Raw genomic sequence first — 21,156 nt, forward strand, 5'->3', positions numbered from 1 at the left:
CTTTATTTCTATCGGGTGGCTCTCCTCCATTTTCCTCCTCAGTGTCTGAGCAGACACTGGGAATCGTTTCCGGAGGAAGGGCACTGCTGAAGCTCCTCCATCTACTCTCCGAGAAAAGAGAGTAGGTTAAAGAATACATCTTTCCTTTCTTTTCCCTTTTTTAAATACAATTTCTGAAATCAACGCTGCGGCCTGGCAGCAAATACCTACGGGACTAAAGATGATTCCTCATCCTCACTGTAACGTTGTAGTTAACCTCCCAACGAACCCATCTCCCCAGGAAGCGGCCATTTGAGATGGGAAGGGGCAGAGCAAGAGGAAGCTCTCCTTAGCCTAGCTCTTCCCCCAACACCACCTCGCCACCCAGCACCAAATTCAACTCACCTGCTCCGCCTGATCACTCGAACGGGCGTCCGACGCTGGCACACGCCGCAGCGGTGGTTCTGACGTGCCTTAAATCACCTCTCCGCAGAATATCTCGGGTCTGTACGCTCAAATAACGCAGTATTTGAGAAATAACGCCCAGAGCTCACACTCTGAGTGCAGCCCAACAGCACCGAAGCACCGGTAGGCTAAACATTCCGAACCTGGCAACAAGGCTGACCCAAGCAACAGCACGGAACCCTTCTGCACCTTCAGCGTGGACATCAGCGTAAGGAAACACAGACCTCCTCGATCCAAATTTTAAGCGAGAAACGCAAAAGGTCACCCAACCGGCTTGTTTTCAGCAAGCTAAAGGAGAAATTAAGGCGACAACCGGGTGCATCCAGAGTTAGTCAGATCCTGAAGGCAGTTCCTTGGGGGAACGGAGGAGCAACGCGCCAGATGAGGGCTGCCTTACAGCGCACCCCTTAGAGGCACTGCTACGGAAGGAAGGCAGAAGGTTGGAACTCGAAAGAACTCGCAAGGTGCCCGTTAAGGGGGAAATCTTTCATTTTTTTCTCAGCAGAACCTCCCCTCTCCCCCCCCCTCATGAAGGCAGACCGGGGACTCTTTGCTTCCTTAGGGAGAGGGCAGGGACGGGGCAGGGTGGTGGGACAGAAGGCCAGAGGTTCGGATGGACAGACAGACAGCCGGACAGAGGGCCCAGCAAGGCCTGACGAAGGGCTCAGGAGCAGGAGGGAAGGGCAGGGCGAGGGGAAAGGCAGAGAAGTACAAATCTTTTTTTCCTTGTGATAACTTTTCTTGACCAAAAAACACGATTGTGAATGAGGGAAAATGAAAGATGTAACATGGGGACGTGCGGATACTCACGATGATGCAGCCTTCTATCCGCATGTTCACCTGCTCATAGAGCCACACCTGGATCCTCGACCTCTGCAGAACGAAGGAGGAGAGTAAGTCGGGCCACAAACACTGAGCACTTTTGTTCTCTCATGTGTTCAGAAATACCTGCTAGCCACAGCCACGACAGCTCCCAAACGCTCCGAGGAGCAACTCTCAGGGGCAGTTCCAATGAGCAATCTGACATGTGAACGTTATACCATCGGGTGAATACTACACGTTTGGTGAAGAACACGTTTCCAGTCACAAGGGAACACCCCTGCACGCCCGGCTACACGAGGGGGAAACGCCGGGCTCCTTGTGCCCACCAGCACGCCGCACAGCTCTCCATCCCCCACAAACCCGTCCCGGGACACGGCCAGGAGCTGAAAACTCACTGAGGGGAATCCCCAGACCCTCCCCACTCCCCCCACACCTCCCAAATCCCCATCCCTGCCCCCTCCCCGCGGTACTCACGTTCTGCAGGTAGCGGAAGATGAGGTTCTGGGGCGCTGCGTTAAGGGCTCAGCACGGGGACGACAGTTCTGGGCTCGGGACAAGGCCCCAAACCCCACAGCGAGGCCTCAGGGCCCCGCGACAAGGCCTCAAGGCCCGGGCCGAGCCCCCTGAGGTCCGAGCCGCCCCCCACCCACCTCCCCGGCACCCCCCAGCCGCAGGAAGGATACGATGCGCTGCACCATCACCTTCTGCACCTTCTGGCCCTGCCCGCGGTACGCCATGGCTGCCACCGCCTCGCCGCTCCTGCTCCCAGCACCGCAGGCAGAAGAGGCGAAGGCTGATGGTAGAACAGGGCTTCTTGGGGTGAAGGGAAAGCGAGGGCAGGTGGGTGCAGTCTCTGAGCTCTCCTCCTCCTGATTTTGCTTTTTCTCCCCCATTTCTGAGCCGGCAGAAGTCCCCGTGAAGTCCTTCGGCACGATGAAGGCCTGCGTGAGCTCCAGCAGCAGTTTCGTCCGCGGAGGTTTTCCCTGGTGGGGCCGGGGCGTCACAGCACACACACACACACACACACAGAGACGCGTGGTTTTGTCCAAACATTAAGTATTTACAACAAATTCAACAAGCGCTTTTCCTCTGCCAGCAGCAAATGCCTGAGGGCCCCCACAGCTTCACAAATCATAGCGGGAAGAGCCTACCGTGCCGCGAAAAGTTCGGAAAATAATTCAAAATTGACCTGCTAGGGGAAAAAAAACGATGGCTGGTGGCAGGGTACACAATACACCCGAATCTCAGCTCTGTCCTCCGCAGGGTCAGTGCCCATGCCCAAGCGCGATGCTGATGGCACCCGAACATTTGCTGTAGCAGGCAGCAGAGCCAGCAGCTCAGGGGAGCAAGTTTTAAAACCAAGAGGCACTTAAACAACCCTTCATCGACCCTGTGACTGTGGCAGAGTCCCGACTGCTCACCCCGGAGTCCTCACACAGGCAAAAAGCACCAACCAAAGCCTGGGGGAACTTTGGTATAGCACAACAGAAGGGAGTGGGGGTAGCGGAGCCGCATGGCAGAGCTGCTGCTTTTCACCATCTGATCCCCCCTGATAACTGAAAGGAAGGCTGGGTGGGCTGACCCCCACCCCCATTCCTGGCAGCAAGTTTGGTCCACAACACACTGGAATAACGATTCTGCTCCCTCCCACCCCTACAGCTTCATCATCTGACACGGGTACAGTCAAAACAATGGCATACACGAGTAAACGTCAAGAATTGACATAGTAACTCCAGGATTTGGCTATCAACTGTCCGAGAAATCAGAACACCGAAGCTTCACAATGTGCCCAACATCGAGTTGTGCCAAGGGCGGAGGAAGGAAGAAGATTTACATTTCAGCCTTCAGAGCATCGCTCCATCAGAAGATCGATTTGTAGCCACCATGGCGTGCCAATGGAGAACTTTCTGTGGCAAAAGAAGTGCTTTGTCCTCTCGATATCGAAGGTAACCACCTATAGTTACAGAACGGATGCACAAGACCTTAACTCTGACCAGCAGGGAAATTTAGGACAACTGAGCGCAGATCCTGCCAATTTCTACCACTTCAGACTGTGCTTTAAGTCTCATTGCAAAGCCTCAGTTAGAAAAAGGATCACCTCGGGGTATCCAACAAGAAGAACAGTTTTAATTTTTTTTTTTTTTTTTTAATTATACCCTAGGACTACGCAGTTCAACTGTCAATCATCTCGGAGAGTTCAAGGAGGAGGTCATCCTCGTCCTTCCCTGGGTCTAAGTCGATTTCGGCTTCCAGTCTGCCTCCTGAGATTTCCCAAAGTAGCTTCTCAAAATCTTCATCCGCAGATAAGGGCGCGTTCCCTGTGGAACTCAGCCAGCGTGTCCGTGCCTCTTCTGGCTGGGAAGAAGCTGAGGTCGAGGTCTCGAGATCCATCTCCATCTGCTCCTCAAATCTTTCCGGGCTTCCAAGACGCACTTCAGGTCTTGGGAGAGCAAGAAAGAACAATCAGGATATGCCATTTCTTAACGGGAAATCCCTTTCCTGCAAACCGGCTCTTAAAACTGTAGGCAAGCCCTCCTACGCTTCAATCTTACACAGGGATTGTTATCAATCAACCCAGGGCTACATTTAGAGCCCGATGTGTTACCAGGTACATTTTTCAGTCTGGGGGTTTATCTGTGAAGCCAGGGCACCTGGAGTTGAGGTGGCATTCTTGAGGACCAAAAGGCAGAGGACACTACTCATCATCTATCACCTCACGAGGAAGTAGAACTTCACCTCATCCTCGTTCAGGTATTCAGACAACCCAAGAAGTCACCGGAAAGCTGTGCTGACTTGCAGCATTTCAAGAAAGCCTAATTAAGCAATCCTGCTAGCTGCTAGAAAGTGGTTTCAGGTGACTTATTCCTTTGATGGATTTTGGCTTCAATTATCTCAGAACCCTCATTTTTTCCCACATGTGACAGAACTTATGTTTCCCTGGGGATATACACTGATTAAGAAAAAGAACAAGTTGGGGTTGTCACCTGTTTTGGGGATTTTCTTCAAGTCTGATGGCTGGGACGTGCTCCGGCACGTCTGAAACACCCTAGAAAGCAGCAAAACAGTATTTATGACACATGGGTAAAAGATTCCTTAATAGCTTTTTCCTCCACACTGCTTCTCCTCTGGCATTGCGGAGCCGTGGCCAAAATACAAAACCAAGGTGCTCCTGAAGAAAGTTCACATTCACCTGGAGGTTACTCATGATCTGGTGTCTTTTAAGAACATGGCATTAATGGACAAAATCCCCCACACCAGAGAAATCACAGCATCAGAGTACCGGTTAAAGAGTGCCATTCATCTCATAAATACAGAAGGGTTCTACAAGCATCCTGGAGACAGCTACTGGATTTCAAAGGAAACAGAAGGCCTGCAGAACGTTTGAGTTTTCCACCTTTTCAAATAGAGGAGGGTAGAAATTTAACAAGGGATCCATCGCTGCATTAGCCCCTGGCCTTACCATGGCTGCTTTTCTGGCTGGAGGTCCCATCATGTCAGCATCAAAGGCAGTCTGTAGTTCCACAGCTGCTATGGCAGAGGGATAACTCCCAGGTGCCTTACGTTTCAGTGCCTTCTTCTTGGGGAAAGTGACTTTCCCACGCGAAGGCTTCGCAGATGTCATAAAGTTGGCTAGAGTAAAAGGAAGAGAGAACTGATACAGTCTTGCTCTGCCTCAGGAAAAATCCAGGTTCTCTTAATCATTTCCACAGTCCTTCTACACACTTAAATGCATTTGGCCAGCACAATTACACCACCATTGCCTGGATTCTCAGGAATCTTTTCCACATAGGAAACTCTGTCTACCAACAATCCATACAAAGGAACAAAGAAACCGAAGAGCTACAGTAAATAATAATCCAGGACAAGGGAAACCTCAGACACATAGCAATCCTAAGTGCAAGCTAGGTTCACAAATATAGACAGCTTTTATATTTAAAGTCCTGCTCCCGCTAGGAAAGGAAAAAGCAGCAGTTATAGTAGGACAAGAGTGTATGCAACTCTTGTACCAGCTTCCTCTCCCTTGCAGTGATGTCCCACAGGTAAGTTGTTCTACAAAGTCCACATTTGTAGTGTCATTTTCTAGTCTCCCGTTCCTTACCTAACATCTGGCTGGCAGGAAAAGAAACAAACTAAGAAAAAGAAAGTACACCCTTCGCTTCGTAGCACTGCGTGGCAAAATGCACCCAGCCAGAGTTACAGCATGAGAATTGTCATCTTCTGTCTGTATTTCAGAAGACAACCTAAGTAACTCTTAACCTTCAACACTTACTTTTAGCTTCCTGGCCCTGAAATTGAGCTGCCACTTTCCCTGCTGGTTCAGTATTAAAGAAGCCAGCAGTAGATTTGACAGCAGCTTCCTCCTGCCGAAGCTTCTCTTGTTGTTCTCTCTGTTGCCACTTCTCCCACCGTCTCTCTTCAAAGCTCTTCTCTGGACATTTACGAGTTCCACTCTGCTGAGTGGGCTAGAAGGAAAGAAAAGTAGTGCATGAATAGGACAAAAAAAATAAATAAAATCCGTGGAGATTTCGTTAAGAAAATCTGATCAGCAATCCCTCCAAAATGGTCTTGATGTGGAACAGCATATTAATCTCGTTCAGGTTACTGTTGTTTTTTTTGTTTGTTTTTGTTTTTTTTTTTTCCATAAAATTCTGCCTGTAACAAGAGCCATGCTTTACTATGGACGCAGTCTCACATATCTGCAATATCCACTATGGCAAGCTTCTTTAAACAGCTAGGGTGTTCTGCTGTACATCTATTTATCACATTCTTTTTAAGCAGCAGAAAGTCATACAAGTTCCCCTATACAGTATCCACTGACAGATTGATTTCCTTGAACGCAGAACTCTGGCCTTCTGTATTAAATCCTTCATGTCTGACAGATCAAGTCAGTAAGAACAAAAAGAATTCCCTCCACGTTAACTGTGTAGATTTCAGCTGGTGCTAACAGGGTTTCTTTGTTGCTGTGGTATAAACAGACTGATTCCAAGTTTGAGGATTACAGAGTTGTCTGGAAATGCTGCTGGCGATAGGATTTAGACTGCACTGCAGCTCCTACCAGCTGCTGAAGGGTAAGAACACACTCAAGAGGGTGGCACACGGTGAGTAACAAAACTTGTCAGAATTATCAGAAATTGTACGAATGTATGTGTGTCTTCACAGAGGACTCACCTGTACATCAGGTCCAGAGGAAAGTTTAGGAAAAGGCCGGTTCAATTCCACTGCCTTCTTTTCTTCTTTTTCAGGTGCTTTAAAAAAAGACAAAAAAAAGTGTTGTCAACGGCAGAAATAAAGAAAGCTGGGTACTTGTTTCCTTTGTGCACTTATTTCCTTGTGTCCCATGAGAGAGAGAGAGAGAAAGGCTACAATGTGCAAGCCATTCAGCATTTATCCATGAAGCAGATCCTGAGCAAACTGAACTTGCTCAATATGGGAAGCACCTCACTGGGGCAGGCATTAAAGCATCTTATTACCTGTTAGTTTTGTGCTCCATAAAGATTTCTGCTCTGCTGGGGCAGGTCCGGGTTGTGCTGAGGGAGCTGGCACATCTCCTTCACTCTGCTGCATCCGCAGAGCTTTCTCACGCTTTATTTCTTCCAAGGTTTTAACACGCACTTCTCCTTCCGGCTTGACTTTTCCTGCCGGCTCCTTCGCCTGCCCTTTGCTGGGCCCGGACAGAGCGAGCTGCTTCTTGGACTCACCCTGAATTTTGCTCTTGCTATGGCATTCTCCTGCTTTTTTCTTCTCTTCTACCAAGCGATTATTCTTTTTTTCGGACAAGGCTTCAGAGAAAGTTTGGATGCGACCTGCACGAGCAGCTCTTGCCCCTGCGCTGGAATCTTCAGTTTTACCATGCCCTTCAGCCTCGGCTTTGGCTTGAGTTTCGCGTCTCTGAAGAGCTTTCTCACGACGGATTTCCTCCAGTGTTTTCACATGGATCTCTCCCATCGGCTTGGCAGCCTTCCCTGTCATCATCAAGAAATGAGGAGAAGCACCAACATTTAAAGAGAGTCCAGCAATATTTTAAGTCTCCAAAATTTGTCAGAGCACTAAGGAAAACTCATCTTGAGCGTTCCCAATAATGCATCTTAGAACAATATCCTTAGAACAACATTCTCCTCCTCCTCTGAGCCACTTGTATTTTGAAGACCAGCCCTATCCAGAGAGAACTGCTACACAGAAATGCTGCTTTACTTTATTACTTTTTCAGACTGCATTTCAAATTCCTGCTCCTGGCAGTGGTTCTATTCTAATTGTACGTAACGGTTCACAGAAGCAGCTAAAAACCTCGACAAGGCACAAGTAGAAAATAAACACACACCTAGAGCCAGAGTTCTGATAGTGGCTGTCAGAAGAGCTTCAGCACTCAAGCAAGAGGCGTCAGTTCTTTGTTTTCGTTTAAATTAGTTTGTAGGGATGTATGAAAGCAGTCCAAGTTCGTGGAAAGGAAGGAGGAGAAAGCATATTTAATATCTAGCTGTTACCTCTCTCAGTACTGGTCTGCTTAGGAGGTAATCCCAGCCTGTCCTTCAGAGACTTGGGAACTCGAACTGCAAAACAGAAAAAGAACGAATTAGGGAGGCTGCATAATGTCAACTTCAGGTTCACATTTCAAAACAAGACAGGAAAGGTAACTTTGAATCCCAGTGATTACGACCTCAGCCAACATGCAAAAAGAAACATCACTGGAAAAGGACAAACAGAAAGACTAAATACGAAACCCAGGAATCCAATCCAGATGCCCATTTAGTACCTGTCTCTCTCTTGGGTGCTTTGTCAGCATTTCCCGGAGCCTCTACCTTCTTCCCCAGCCTTTCAGCAAGGCTGCGCTTCACTGGAAGGCTGCTTACATCATCTTCAGAGAAAACAAGGAATATTGTAAGAACTTTTCTTTGCAGGAAGGTTTGAGAACAGTCAACAATAAGCTTCTCTTTTTCAAGCATATTTTCATAGAATTGCCTTTCAGCTGCTAAATGATTTTTTTTTTTTTTGCCATTTCTGCAGTCAACACAGATCTCCACTGCAATGTATTTTCCTTTCATACATCACAAATACTCTTTAATGCAGTCATATATAGAAGGCAGCACCTACGTAACAGCTCGTAAAAAGTTCTTACCCGCGGAGGCTTTCCGTTTTCCTTGTCTATCAGCAAGATCTACTCGAACCACAGGTTCCTCCCCTAAAACAAAAGGGAATTTTTTTTTCTATTTCACAGAAACCAGTAGCCAACAGAAATATTATCCTGTTAGCCCATGTCCAAAAAACTCCAGTCAGACACTCTTTTGACAGCTAAACCACATAAACTCATATTTTAACTATAATTAACATGGAAAAAAAATATTAATAGTCTCAGTGCTTGCTTCAAATTCCAGCTGAGATAGTGGAGAGTGAATCTGAGTCTGCTTGACACCTATACTTTGTGCAGAACAAAGCTGCATAAGCAAGCAGAATATTCTTAGGTGCAAATGCTGAGAAATATTCCTTTCTAAGGTGAATGTCTACGAGTAAAAGTACTTCCACACTTTTTTCCCTTTAAAAGGCATTTGCACAGCTCTAAACAATTTATACACAAACTCCTGTCATACTGTGTCCACACCTGCCACTGTACGCCTCTTTAATGCTTCAGAAATTGCTTCTTATATAGCACTGGCTTCTACAGCTCGCTCTTCTCGTTACTCTTCTGGTTTTCAGTTACCCCCCTATTGGCATACTGACACTTTTTTTTTTCTCTCCTGCCACTGCACTTAACCTGAGCACCAAATCTTTCCAGTACAACCAGGGACTTTAAGCATAAAAGCACGTTTTGAACAGAAGGCAGCACCAGAAGGCTAACATGGGTGAATTGTTTTAATTATTGCTTAACCCTCCAGTTTAGGAGTAATGAAATCAAAACAAAAGCATTCATTATTACCTTTCCTGGAAGACACTGTCACAGTTCTCACCACTGTCCGGACGTTTTCCTCTTCTGGAGCAGGAAAAATCAAAGAATCAACGGGACGAAGAGAAGATCTTGAAGAACCTTCTGTTCAGAGCAACCAAAACGTAAGGAAGTTTGCCCAACATAAAAAACTATCACAAAGAACAAAAAACTTTAAATGATTTGTTACTGTCAAAAATACAGCAAGCAGAGCATGTAAAGAAGAGAGGTGACTGATTTGCCTCTGGTTGCCCTTTGAACTCCCATTTAGAATACCAGCTGGCTGAGAATCAGGTTGCTTTATGCCCCCAGCTAAAAATGGAAGTCTGTCCCTCAAGCAGCTCCCAGTCACCATCACCTGCCGTGAACAGGATAAGAAAGTAGGGAATATTAACTCACCACCGTGTCTCTTATTTTTTTCCTTCATCTTCTGCCATTTGATTTCCTCAAGTGTTTTTATTCCAAAATTCAGATTGCCCTCTGAAAACAGGAAACAGTTCATGAGACAGGCTTAGAGGCACTCACTGAGGACCACAGGTCCTCAGGCTTCTTAGCGCTCAGGAACTTTCTGAAGTATTTCGAATAAAGCCTGTCAACACTCCTCACAAGTGAAAGAGCCATAGAACCAATGGCATTTTGCCCCTCCTTTCATCCTTCAGGGTTCAAAATGTAGTTTTAATTTTAATCCATTTACACGATATTAGATCCACATTTTAATCCATTTACACGATATTAGATCCCTCTATCGTTAGATATGGCTTATCAACAGTGGTTGCAAGGCTGCACGTGCAGCCATTTAAACTCCATGCTGTGGCCCTGTTTTGTTCTCCAAAAGTAAAGAAAAGGAGTTCACCTTTCTGACCCAATGGGCACATGATGGTATTAATGGCAGAAATGAGATCATGGAAATAACCGACTCCATTCAGCACCCCTACATTTTGTTGTGTTTTTACACCACGCTGCTTTTGACTTAACTGTCAAGTTCTTCTGATTTATCCTACTAAGGTGCTGGCATACCTTGTTTAGTAGTAGTAGAACTGCCTTTCCGAGTGGAAATCACCCGTAATCCATTTTTGCCTTCCGCAGCTGGATGCTGGACGGGAGTTTTAGTTTCTTCTCCTTCCTCAGAAAGTTGGTCTGAAGGGGAAAAATCGATTCAGTTATGCATAGACCAGGTTGGTCATGATTACGTAGCTCATGCAGTGACACTTCAGCCCATGGTTCATATAAAAAACTTTGTTGCTGTTTTGGTTTTTTTGTTTGTTTGTTTGTTTGTTTGTCTGTTTTTTTTTAAACAGCTACACTGACCTGATGAACTCCTAAGTAGAATACACTAGGACAAAACATCTAGGACTCTAGATTCTCTCTGCAGCTTTAACTACTACACAACACATTGCTCTTCAGACAGAAAAAAGAAATTTCCTTCCTAGTTTCACATAGAACTTTACACAAAAGACCAGCTAAAGCCAGGAGTGGTTCTAAGCTTTCCTCCAACGTTTCAGCTTCTGTCCACTGACTGCCAGACAAAGCCACCAGTGACCTGGCCAGACTGCCTGCCCTATCGCTAGTCAGACCTCAGGTCATCTGTGATTTATACATTCATTTACAGCACAGATTCCTTCCAAGAACCAAAGATTTAACACATTCATTTACAGCACAAATTCCTTCAAGAACCAAAGATTTAACACATTCATTTACAGCACAAATTCCTTCAAGAACCAAAGATTTAACACATTCATTTACAGCACAAATTCCTTCAAGAAACAAAGATTTACACAATCATTTACAGCACAAATTCCTTCCAAGAACCAAAACATGCTCACCATCATCATCTTCATCATCATCTGCAGCATTGATTACAACTGGAGGGTGTGTAGGGCTTGGGACATTTTCAGAGTTTTCCACTTTCGTCACCCCCTTAGCTGTGGAGAGGGATTTGACTGGACAGAAAGTTTGTTTTGCTGCAGTGACATCTGAGCCACTTTCAGATCATCGTCCGCGCACTCAGGCGGACTTGGCAGCGTAGCTAGAGGAAGAGGAGGATCATCGGTAATATGGCAGTTTAAAACTTTGACCACAATGCAAAGAGATGGTAGCAAAGGCAGATAACCCGCACAGACAACGAATTCAGCATCTCCTTTTGCCCATCCCATCACTGCTTACACCGTGAACAATGATTTCCCTTCCAACAACAACACATCTCCCTACCACCCAGCAAAAGAGGAAACAACAGGAAGCAAACTGCAAGGCAAACATCACACAAAGCAAAGAGAAGCTGAGCACGAAAGCAGAAAACAAACACCAGCAGTACACTCGGTGCAGTACACCTATGACTGCAGACCTTTTCCTGCACTCACAAATGAACAGTTACCTGACGCCCCCTACAGGATTGGCACCCACTAAGTACTACTCAAAATTAATTCTTCAGCGCTTAAAGAAAAAGGACCTAAACTCACTCTTGCTTGGTGGTAGGAATTGTCCATCGATGTAACGTCCCTTTGCATGATGAAAAGCACAGTTGGCTTTCTGACAGCCTCCCGGCTGGTTCTCCCAGTAGCAAGGAATCTCACTGCGCTTTTTCTGAAGACAGAAAGAAAGAAAAGCTCGTGATAACATGCACCTGAGGCTTGCAAAGAGATGCACAGCTCCAGATTGTGACAGCTGTCACAACACAGTGCTGAAACATCATTCCAAAGGTCAGTTTCTCAGTTAAGTGTAGTATTTCTGGGCATATTCACAAAGTTTGCATAAGCTGTAACCATTATGCACATTTAGTTTGGTCATCACTCAGTTTGAGAAGACAGGCACTCTCAGACATCAGTTGAGGGTGGCTTAAACTAATACACCTAGGATTATACTAGGATTATTCAGAGGGAAAAAGAACATCTGAAATTGCCTAGGTTAACCCTGTCTAGAACTACTTCTTGGACACTTAGTTCTGCTGCACCTTTAACTTTCCCCACTTCCTACCCCAGGCAGCTACAACAGCGTTATCTGAAGGACTGTGGGTCAGAAGACACCTGATAGTTCATTATCAAGCCTGCTCCCATGAGGATAGAACAGCCTGTTTATTACCCCCCTGCTCCAGCAGGTTTTAGCAGTCTATTTAACAGCTATTCTGCATCTCTTGAGAAAACTGTCAGCATCTAATAAAAAAAAATAAACAAATATCTTGCTAAGACATACCTAAGGCATTGATTTTATTTCCCTCTGCTTCCTCCCACCCCCTCTCTTGGTAACAGAAACCAGTATGATTTTGAAGCAAACAAATCTATCCTGCAAAAGCACAATCAGTACACCTACGGCACTGAAAAATGCTTTTGTGGATTTATTTTGAGAACACATTGTTAGGCACTCACGTCAATTTCCATGTGTCTGAATCGGCAGACATTCCTGAAACAACGACCCTCCTGCCACAGCTTGCAGACCGTCTCATTGCCCAGAGCAGCTTCGCAGTGGCGGTAGGCACATTTGTCTCCCTGGAACCAAAAGGAAACCAACAAGGAAAATAGAGTACAGCCTCAAAAATGGCCATGCTGCTGCCTGATGGTGCTACAACTGAATTCACAATCTATCTGGTTCTCAAGTTAACCAAAGACCAGTGTGCTTCCTCCTCCTAATCTACTCCTTCCTGAAAAAAAGGGGGAAAAAAAGCAAAGCAAAGGAAAGCCAGCCATACCTTGGTACAGGTAGAATAGAAATAGAAGTAGCAATCGTCTCCTTGTTTAGACATGCCGACGAGTTCTGCTAACAAGCTCGGGTTCTCTCCACATGGACTTCCTCTGCTCTTGGAGAGAGCTGTCTTCACCCTTGCTTGGGCTGAAAGTCTTCTACTGGCTTGTGATCAGTGAAATCTTCTTTTTAAAAGTAACCCGAAAGAAAGTAACAAGTGAAAAATAATGAGGAACGGACATTTTTCCAGCTTTCTTCAGTTAATCAAATCAAGTTATCAGTCTCTCAAAGAGAGCAAAGCCTTGAAATCAGCTGTTACATGAACTAACTAAATATTAAAGTTCTGTAAAGCTGCCAGGAGCTTTGTCAGCAAGCGTTCTCTTCCACATCCTCAATAATATGACCTGGAGCACATCTGGAAGCCTGAAAACGGAGTCACTCCTTAAAAAACCACCTGATGATACATGCAAGTCAATAATCAACTATGGCTACAAATAACTTCTCTAGAACACAGTTAGGACGCATTAAACAGCACGTTCCAGGCCCTGTGGGTCTTCGATTTCACCTACCTGGACAACCTCAGCAAAGTTATCGATCTTCAAAGGCTTCCAGTTAACTGCTCCTGTAGGCCGAACCAAGACTGAATCCGTGAATTAATAATAAAGGGGTAGGAAGAATTTTCCTCCTCACTTTGCCAAGGGAACCTCTCATCCACAATTCAAACATAGGATGCGCTTTTAAACAGCTTATAACTAAGAGAGGAAGCAAGTCCATTTGAATGCTCTCTCAGACTGGATGCAGCCAGGGTTAGTTAGCTCTTCAAAAAAATAAAAAACAAAACCCAAAACAAAACAAAAACAAAAAAAACCAGCGCATTTAGAGATGAACTCGTGATTCAAAGTGGCTGCAAAAATGAGGCTCCATCTTCCACAGCCGGACAATTTAACTTTTTTTTTTTTTTTTTTTAATTTAAAATTCAGCATGTTCCAATCTCTGGTCTTCAAGATTTCTTCACCTATTAAGAAAACACAAAAACCTTTCCCCGTCTTTATTACCTGTACAGCAAAAAACATACCAGTGCATCTAAATCCACAGATGTGCATACGCATACACACATCTGTGTTTATACACACACGAGGAGGGAGTGAGAGAAAGTTAGCGAGAGCGACAGTGAAAATCAGAATTTTTGCCTTTTCGACACAGAGAGCGCGTAAAAATTCTCTCATTTTGAGGGAACTAGAAAAAAATGGAGGCTCTACAAAAGATTTTGATGAGTATGCCTTCGAGGCCGATGCTTTGTAACATGAGGGATCTGGGGGCCAGCACACAAATATGCATACGGATGTACATGCATACAGGATAAACATATCTATACACACAAGCGTGCACAGTATATGTTGTATGATCTCCATATCGAGAACAACTCGTAGCCCTGATCAGACACGTAGAGTTGCAATCAATTAACAGCAGCAAGACAGCAGATCAAGGGTACAGCAAGCTTTGAGAGGCAGGGGAATGCTCACTTTGCCAGTGGCACGGCTGCATGATACCAAGGATTTTGAATTACTTTGATTTTTTGGAAGCAATTTGGTTTTTCTTTCTGCGCCGTAGCAAATACCACAGGTTTGCCATCACGTGCTGTTCCCTAATCCATATATCCATCATCATCCATTGCTGCAGGATCATGAAAGGTTAGAGAAGACGACTTAGGTCCAATTTAACAGCCAATGAGTTTTCGATGAGCAGAGCTGCAACAGATTTTATTTCGCCACAAGCATTTTTTTTTCTTTTTTTCTGATATGAAGTCAGAAATTTTGATTATTTTTTTTTTAAAGACACTAAATGTCACAAAACCTGCAACCAGACCAGATAAAGTTCAATTCAGAGTGATTCTGAATCCTTTCATTAAAACGCTGCACATTTCTGTGCAAATTATTTCTGACTCTTCTGGACAAAAGTGGATGAAATAGTTCTTACAAATTAATAATAAAAGGTTGGAAGCTTTTACTCACACAAACACTAGTGAATTTTCCAGGAAATATTTTTTTGGCAGGGAATTTTCCCAAATCTAAAATAAAGAGAGGAAAAGTTGGGTTCTCATATTAGTTACTGCTTTTGACTGCTGGACAAAGGGAATAAAAACAGTAGTTAAGTGCAAGGTTTCCTTCTCTTCTTTAGTATGGATAGGAATCGTCACTTCGGACCTTTAGCACCTTCAGAAACACACCCAGTGCCATGCAGGTTCCTCTGCAGCTACTTCTAACAATTACTGGTGCTCCTTAGCATGGAAGTTTGACTCAAAACACTCTCCAGATTTAGCTCTTTTGACTGCCCAAGGAGCTCATCATTTTGCTTGTTGCCTTCCATTTTCCAGAACAGACCGGGAACGCTGTTCAGAATCTGAATGGATCTGGTCTAAGGAATGGGAAGAAAGCAAAACCAACGATACCTTGCAGTATTCCAAATTCCAAAAAAACAGTCTCATTTTAAAAAGGACCTCAAAAGCTTTTTTTTTTTTTAAACTGACATCTGCTAACAGAGCAATCCAAGCACTAAACCAACTGAAGTTGCCCCTGAAAGCCTGAATAAAAATGAGTAACTCTGGTGCACTCAGCAGGTCTGTAATAGAAGTTGGTAAGGGTTTTAGATTTCTTTTTTTTTGCTCCAGGGTGCTGGTAAAATTTTTGCATTAAGAGATTTTGAACCTTTTGTACCAAAGAATTAGAGATGCGCTACAGTGCCAGTAGCTGGGGGTCTGGAAATACACACCAACAAGTGTCATAAGCTTTGCCTTTGCTGAAGGAAGATGAATAGTACAAAGAAAATCTGTCTAGTTTGTTTTACAGGCTTGTCTTTCTCAGTACGGAACAAACTGACCTCCCTGGTCGAACTTTGCAGTGCCTATTCTGCCTTTGTCCTGCAGAGAAGAGCAAGAAAGGAACAAATCTATTTTTGCACCCCAAAAACGCATTAGAGGAGGATTATCACACCCACCTAAGGGTACTTCCTTGTTTGTTTATAAAGCACAAAGCATTTCTCTTGGACAGTCTCTGTTGCTGGCCTCTTTTGTGCCTTCCATTTATAATAAAGATATTAAGATGCTTACCCCTTGCTTGTTTTTTTTTTGTTTGTTTGTTTGTTTGTTTGTTTTAAAGAACAGTGGAAGTGGAGAGTCGGATGACAAGCAAGAACAAACACTAGAAACTCCTTGTTCTGCCCCTGCTTTTTAATCACCCAGCATCACCCCGGCTGCAAAACAGCCTCTGCTGATTTACCTGCTTGTTAAAGCACCCCACAGGCTGCAAGTGCGGTGTGCTAGGTGTCAAGTTATATTTAACGGTGCACACGTAACCATTCATCTTCCCACAGTCAAAGCACAGAACAGCCTCTTGCTAACAGAACTCATCCCTGCTGCTGCAAGAAACCTCAAGGCCTGCAGGAAAACCTCAAGCTAAGAGTTCCAAAGAAAAAGCAGAAAACGCATCATTTGTACTCTTTCTATTTGAGGGAATTCTAGCTGCTAAACGCTGCCTACATCTGAGGGCACGTTCTGAGGCTGGGGGGACGGACACTCAACACCCACTGACAGCAGGAGTGCAAAGATGCCAGCCAAGAAGGCAAAGGTTAGAGCTGAACGCTGCCTCAGCTTCCTCCAGCAGCCAGCTTTCACCACGCTCTCTGAGACTCGGAGCCCCGAGTTACCGCAGCTGCCACGTACAGCTGCTCCTTGCTGGCCCAAACTATTTGAAGAGTCTTCAAACTTCAGGGACCTGTTTTACGACAGCCTCAAGATCAAATTCATCTGTTCCTGAAGGCGCTGATCGTCCTGCTGTTTCTGTAGCTGTCAAAGAACAATCCTGAACCGAGGCACTCGTCTGATCAAACAGTGCTTCGGCACAGATTTGTCTTTAGCTTGACACATCAAGGTGAAGAGGAATCGATTCTTGCAAGCAACCTCTCAAGCAGGGATCTAATAAGGTGACCAAAACGACAGATCTGTTGTGCAGATCTGAGCACGTCACTCTGCAGGGAATCACTTTCAAGCCTAAGATGTTTCACCCATCTCCCTGCCCCAGAGCGACACAAGGAAAGCTCTTAAGCAATTGCTAGCCTCTCCTCAGTGCTCACGAGTCCCAAATCACTAATTTTACAATATATAAACCATGGCAGCTGGCACCTAGATGGCACACGGTGACACTGCACACGTTGGCAGTGTCGTCAGGAGCTGGAAAGTCAGGGGTGAGGGGGTTAAGGGAAAACCACACATCAGTTTAGCAACTTGGCTCCCGTAGGATACTTCCTACGGCAGGAGTTTTAGCAAAGTCCCTCCCTCAGAGGGACCTGCTGGCTAATTAAAACGGGACTTCTGCTGGAGCAGTCAGAAGGCAGCAGGGTATCAGGAGATATCCAGTGGGCATCACCGTCAGTCTGTGGCAGTTTGGGGTCCAGGTATCAGTGGTTACGCGTGGTTTTCTCTGCTTCACTTTCTCCAAAGCTGTGAAAAAATAGTTCTTTTACAGCACTGTACAGTCACACGTTACGGATGGAACCAGCTGCATCAACTTCCAGTACAACGGTGTTGGAAAAAGGTGCCTTTGGTGGTCAGGAGCACAACAGCTCTGGTGAGGTGTTATTTAAGTGTGTTCTTACATCTGAGTTTCCTCATAGCAGTATGTAGCTGAGGGGGTCCAGGTTTCCCAGGTAAGATTGATGGTTTTTCTCCTACCAAGCACCAGCTCAGTATACAAAGCTCTGTTAATAACACCCAAGCGTGTAGATGTTAAACTGAAACTGCTTTTAAACCTATTTGTTGTTACGAAAATAGCTTAATACACCATCTTCACAGGGTAAAAATTCACATGGAAGGACAAAAAAACCCAGAAGCGCTTCCTGAGCTTCAGTTTACCAACAGCACCATCGGATTTAGATCCTGGCCTGGCAGCCAGGATGCAGGGTCTGTAAGCATTGCTGCGATGTGCAAGTGCCAAGGCAGGTTTCTGGCCTGCCCTGAATAAAATACCTTTTTTTTTTAATACAAACAGCGTGCCAGGTATGCTGTAATGCCAATGTGCCAGCTCAATAGAGGATGTCAAACAACAGAGGCGTTTATCCTAATTTCTGGCATGAAAACACTTTTAACAGCATTCTTTTCATGAAGAAAACCCTCTCTATCTTCTCCAATGCTCCAGGATCTGCTGCAGCTGCAGCAGCCGCGCTGGTACAACCCACATCTTTGCCAAATCTTTTCAATAATTGTGCTTTACCTCGGCAATGTTGAGGTCACTCCTCTTCCTCCTCCAGCTGAGCAAGCAGCTCGCTGGCTCTGCCACACCGCAGGTGCGGAAGCGAAAGCTGGGAACACAGGAGTCAAACTCTCAGTGCTCACGAAGCCACCAGGGCAGAGGGCTGACACAGAGGCACCCCGGATCCGCTCTCCCTCCCCGCTGCGAGGCTCGCAGCAGCCCCAACCCGAAGCACACACAATGCTTCGCATGGTGATGTCACCGCTGATTCTGAGTCCCCACGTGAGGATCTGCTTCACCACTCTCAACGCTGGTGTTGGTTTTTGATTTTTTTTTTTTTTTTTTCTTTTAAACATTCTCAGCTTATGGGAAACCATCAGGTAAACCACAGATCGCTAGGGAAGAAGGCCCACACGAGGGAAGTCCGTGCTTTTCTTCCAGGCAGTGGCACGTGCTTTAACACGCCGCGTTCGACAAAGCAGCTCTCCCCGTTTTGCTCAGTGGCAACAGGCACGACTGCAACGCACACAGGTGTAGGCAGCACCTGCAGGTCCCAAACCCTTAACCCGTTTTTAGAGAGCACCAATTTTTTAAGTAGTGCTTTTCCCTTAATCCATGACCCCTTCTTTCCTTTATTTCTATCGGGTGGCTCTCCTCCATTTTCCTCCTCAGTGTCTGAGCAGACACTGGGAATCGTTTCCGGAGGAAGGGCACTGCTGAAGCTCCTCCATCTACTCTCCGAGAAAAGAGAGTAGGTTAAAGAATACATCTTTCCTTTCTTTTCCCCTTTTTAAATACAATTTCTGAAATCAACGCTGCGGCCTGGCAGCAAATACCTACGGGACTAAAGATGATTCCTCATCCTCACTGTAACGTTGTAGTTAACCTCCCAACGAACCCATCTCCCCAGGAAGCGGCCATTTGAGATGGGAAGGGGCAGAGCAAGAGGAAGCTCTCCTTAGCCTAGCTCTTCCCCCAACACCACCTCGCCACCCAGCACCAAATTCAACTCACCTGCTCCGCCTGATCACTCGAACGGGCGTCCGACGCTGGCACACGCCGCAGCGGTGGTTCTGACGTGCCTTAAATCACCTCTCCGCAGAATATCTCGGGTCTGTACGCTCAAATAACGCAGTATTTGAGAAATAACGCCCAGAGCTCACACTCTGAGTGCAGCCCAACAGCACCGAAGCACCGGTAGGCTAAACATTCCGAACCTGGCAACAAGGCTGACCCAAGCAACAGCACGGAACCCTTCTGCACCTTCAGCGTGGACATCAGCGTAAGGAAACACAGACCTCCTCGATCCAAATTTTAAGCGAGAAACGCAAAAGGTCACCCAACCGGCTTGTTTTCAGCAAGCTAAAGGAGAAATTAAGGCGACAACCGGGTGCATCCAGAGTTAGTCAGATCCTGAAGGCAGTTCCTTGGGGGAACGGAGGAGCAACGCGCCAGATGAGGGCTGCCTTACAGCGCACCCCTTAGAGGCACTGCTACGGAAGGAAGGCAGAAGGTTGGAACTCGAAAGAACTCGCAAGGTGCCCGTTAAGGGGGAAATCTTTCATTTTTTTCTCAGCAGAACCTCCCCTCTCCCCCCCCCTCATGAAGGCAGACCGGGGACTCTTTGCTTCCTTAGGGAGAGGGCAGGGACGGGGCAGGGTGGTGGGACAGAAGGCCAGAGGTTCGGATGGACAGACAGACAGCCGAACAGAGGGCCCAGCAAGGCCTGACGAAGGGCTCAGGAGCGGGAGGGAAGGGCAGGGCGAGGGGAAGGGCGGCCCCGGGCCTGACAGGAGACCTTGGGCCTAACCCCGGGCAGCAGCTCCGCGTCTCACAGGGCCCAGAAGGGGCTGATACAGGGGGAGGGAACACCCCAGCCCCCAGCCCTGCCTCCAGGCCCTGCGGCCTTCACCCCCCCCCCTCCCCAAAGGGCACCCCGACCCACAGGGCCCGCGACACGGGCTGCTCCCCCTCAGGGCAGCAGAGGGGAGCCCGGCCGGGCAGGAGGCCTTTCCCCTGCCCCCCGCTGGTCTATGAAGGGCTCTAGTTACCGGCGAGCAGGGATTTTTACTGATCCTGGCCGGACAACAAAGACTACTTATTAGAGAAGTACAATTCTTTTTTTCCTTGTGATAACTTTTCTTGACCAAAAAACACGATTGTGAATGAGGGAAATGAAAGATGTAACATGGGAACGTGCGGATACTCACGATGATGCAGCCTTCTATCCGCATGTTCGCTGCGCTGCTGGGATAGCAGCTGCGGGAGCCTGGCAGCAGAGGGCAGTGAAGCCAAGCAGCTGGGATCCTGTCTGGGGAAGGGGGCACTGAGAAAGCGCTTGCAAACGGGGCACAAGCCCTCAGCCTCTGGAGGCGGCGCCTGTCAGGCGTGAAGGAAAGGGATCCCTTCACGGAAGATGCTGTGGGCTTGCTGAGGCTCGAACAACAGACGGTGCTGGCTGCTACCAGCGTGCTGCAGCAGCGGCAAGACAGAGCCGTGGTGGTTTTCCTCAGCTGGGCAGCCGAGCTCCAGCACAAGCGCTCTCTCCCTGCCCCTCCTCCAACGCCAAGGGGAGAAAAGAGGCTGGCAAGGGCTCAAGGGCTGCCAGAAGGACAGGGAGATTGTTATAAATTAGACCACACAATTTACTGGTCTATTGAAATTATTTTATTAATCAAGTAAGCAGACACAAGCAAAACAGCGCTGGGCGGCTGGGGAGTCTCCGCTCCGCAACAGCACGCACCTTCCCTTTCCAGGGTAGCTATTTTATAGCAGTCGAGTTCCAGCTTATCGAGACCTATTGAACTGGCTGAGGCTGCGCAGTTTATTGTTGAGAGGGGGGGTCGTTGTTCCTCTGCTGGTGTTCACACGTTGTGCTCGTATTCAGGTGGGGGTAATGAAGCGGCAGACAGGATGTCTGGTTTCACTCAAGGATGTGTATCCAATACTCCCTCCTGTTATCTGCTTGCTTTAATCCTCCCCTTTACCAAGGCCGTTAATTTGTACAACCTTATCTCTTCAGCAGTTTCTCCAAATTCCTCAAAGACAATGAACAAACCC

The 21,156-nt window shown here is 46.6% G+C and overlaps 1 pseudogene across 1 annotated transcript; it reads right to left on the reverse strand.

The window, feature by feature from the left end:
• Positions 1 to 3,348: 3,348 nt before the first annotated feature.
• LOC311428974 (zinc finger CCCH domain-containing protein 11A-like) lies at positions 3,349 to 15,219 on the reverse strand (annotated as a pseudogene). The gene is made up of 19 exons: positions 14,866 to 15,219; positions 13,423 to 13,868; positions 12,861 to 13,038; positions 12,541 to 12,660; positions 11,638 to 11,761; positions 11,005 to 11,207; positions 10,199 to 10,318; positions 9,581 to 9,661; positions 9,195 to 9,286; positions 8,941 to 8,944; positions 8,381 to 8,443; positions 8,018 to 8,119; positions 7,749 to 7,814; positions 6,738 to 7,229; positions 6,436 to 6,512; positions 5,537 to 5,729; positions 4,727 to 4,896; positions 4,251 to 4,312; positions 3,349 to 3,706 (listed from the first exon to the last, which is right to left on the reverse strand). The product of its transcript is annotated as a zinc finger CCCH domain-containing protein 11A-like (transcript).
• Between the last annotated feature and the right edge of the window lie 5,937 nt (positions 15,220 to 21,156).

The sequence above is a fragment of the Aythya ferina genome, assembly GCF_964211825.1.
Source record: "Aythya ferina genome assembly, contig: HAP1_SCAFFOLD_225, whole genome shotgun sequence".
In the NCBI taxonomy this organism is placed as follows: Eukaryota; Metazoa; Chordata; class Aves; order Anseriformes; family Anatidae; genus Aythya; species Aythya ferina.